Here is a 2,770-nt window from a genome sequence, read left to right as displayed (position 1 = left end):
TTCGCGAACTAGTAGTGAGAAGAAATTATCGATAAAAAGTAGCGTAGTAATGATATGTGAAGCGCCCATCGGCACTATCTGCTTGTTTGAGTTGTGCGTAAATGATAGCGCGGCGATTTTTTGAATGCAACATTGCGTGATCCATAACGTTTTTGCTCGATGATCGTCTCATTATAGTTTTAAATTACAATTTATGTATGTTTCAGTTTATTGGCGAGATAGATAATGCAAAACTCCACACATCCAAAAAATAATTACGTATAATCATTGTAATTTTACATTATGTCTAAAAATGACTGGAATTATGATATATACAGATGAAAATAATAAATAATAATAGATATACAGAGTATTCCGCGTTTTAATTGCTCCAGGCAAATATCTAACAAATGCAGGATACGAGAAAAGTGTTTTACAATTAGACAAAAGTTGTAGGACATGAAAAGAGACAAATAATAATAAAATCAATTTCACCAAAAAATTGATTTTTTAAGGTCACTCGGAAGTTTAACCACTTTTTTAAATTAAATAATATAATTTTTTTAAATAATTTGCCATATTTATTATACCATATTTTGACATAAAATATAAAATATATAATTGATTTCTTTTTAATTGTACCTTTATATTTTTATGTACAGAATAATATGACGAATTGATTGGAGTAAAGAAAACACAGTTGCTTTGCAAAAAAATGTGCAATTGCAATGATTGATGGTGAAATTGATTTTATCATTACTTGTCCTCCTTTATGTCCTACTTTTGTTTACTCTTCTCTACGAGAAACATTTTCTCATATTTTGCGTATTTTTTGAGATTTGCTGGGCAATAAAAATGAGACACTTAATTTGTACAAGTAATGCAGATTTAAAAAATATTTAAAACTAACAATTTTGCTTCACATTTTTGTTTCCATTTTAATAATAAACATTTAATTTTTTGTGCACGAGAAATCATTTATATTTGACTCCATCTAGTGCGTCAACGTTGGCATTTTCCGTTTCATTCTATGAATTAATGCGACAATGTTATCGCAGACGTTTTAAAGTTTTATCATGGTTCTGATGACCTTACAGCAAAATACTTGTGCAACTAACTCTGGCTACGATATCGTTTTCAAAGCTTAAAAATGTTATCCCACTTTTGCTGTGTTAAGGACATATATCAAAACATTCTGACATTGTGACAGTAGCTGTGCTATATATACACAAATACTGCGATTTAAGATGCGATAACGTTATCGAAATCGTTTTAAGCTTTATGTGCTACTTAAAGTTAGACATATATATTTGCATAAAGTCCGATGTTCAGTAGCACTTTATTAAAATGCAGCTGATTACATGCATTATTGTCAGTGTACTCGTAGTCTACTCGTAGCTACTGTACTATATAGTCATAGTTGGTAACAACTATAATTTAATATTATTTCTGTAAAAATGTATCGTTCAAGAAGAACAAAATGTTTGCATTTTATTATTATTTTCTAAATAAAAACAAACTAATAAATCGCAAACTCTTATAAATATTTAATATTGGAAGGTAGTGATTAATTACTTATTCTAAGTATTAAATAAACTATTTAGCGCTTTCAATTTTTAAAATAAATCATTTTCAGTATTAAATTAGATTTATGTAAAGATTACTAAATTTTCCAAACTTATGTAATCAAAGGAAATGTTTCGCTAAGTATACGCATTATCTTTGCCTGCGAATGTAAATAAATTACTTGCATAAAAAGGAAATATCTATGTTTATATTTATACCATTTCAAAGTTTGACGCAATAATTTCTGATTCGAGTGGAGGTAGTCACTCCTACTAACGCGACTTCATACGATATAAAACACGACAATTAATCCTGATAAATAGTATTAGATAATTTTACAAACCAGCAACACTCATTCTTAACGTGCCTAACTCATAACTGAAGATGTGGCGCTACAAGTCTGTTAGTTACAATTTCTTGATTAGTTGAAAAATTTAGCAAATCGATGAAATGAGTGTATACAGAAATGAGAAAGTTACTTTGTAAAAGTTACAGTTACAGTTTTTTTATTTTAAAAAATAATTAGTTACCGATTCTAAAAAGTAATATTTTATACTTATAGTTATTTAAAAAGTAACGAATCGTTACTTTTCTATTATTATAATAGAACAACATGGATAATATTAATTAAGATCATCAGAGATAAAAACTGGTTTACATTTACATCTTATTATATATAATTTTATTTCAAAATTAGGAAAAGTGATTCGAGCAAATTCAGTGGGTGCCTTCCATTTAGTACACAAGTCGACACAAGCATTATTTTATCTTTTTTTCAACATTCAATGACAACAAAGACAGAATGATGTTTGTGTCTTTAAATGGAAGTATATAGTTATTTCATTATCATCGAGTATACTCATTATTTAAAAAAACGATTTACTTTTGTGAACTTTATTCTTTATTTTTGGTTTTTCTATAGAGAAATACAGAAGTAAAGGTGCAGAGGGAGTAAAAAGAATATAAATTTACTAAGTTACTATAGAGAATGGTAATCATGCAGCTAATCACTGAGTGCCGCACAAACTCAAAAATACAAATAGGAAAGCACTATATGACATGTAAGTTTAAAATATATAAAATAACTATGAAAATAACTATTAAATTATAGTTACTTTCATAATTATTTGATACATTTCAGTTACAAAAATGATGTAACTCGCAATCAGTTAAGTCATAGTTACTGGAAAAAAACTCCAACTGTAACTTCATTACAAGTAACGAG

General features: G+C 27.7%; 1 long non-coding RNA gene across 2 annotated transcripts; it reads left to right on the top strand.

The window, feature by feature from the left end:
* Positions 1-1,870: 1,870 nt before the first annotated feature.
* LOC105461762 lies at positions 1,871-2,731 on the top strand. Of its 2 annotated transcripts, none has more exons than XR_975974.1 (2): positions 1,871-1,947; positions 2,468-2,731. It is a non-coding gene; the product is annotated as an uncharacterized LOC105461762 (long non-coding RNA). The 2 variants fall into 2 exon arrangements; XR_975975.1 differs by having other exon boundaries at positions 2,243-2,731.
* Positions 2,732-2,770: the final 39 nt, after the last annotated feature.

The sequence above is a fragment of the Wasmannia auropunctata genome, unplaced genomic scaffold (assembly GCF_000956235.1).
Source record: "Wasmannia auropunctata unplaced genomic scaffold, wasmannia.A_1.0 LD278696.1, whole genome shotgun sequence".
Taxonomy (NCBI): Eukaryota; Metazoa; Arthropoda; class Insecta; order Hymenoptera; family Formicidae; genus Wasmannia; species Wasmannia auropunctata.
The sequence above is the reverse complement of the archived record's forward strand: the minus strand, read 5'-3'. Positions and strand labels throughout refer to the sequence as shown.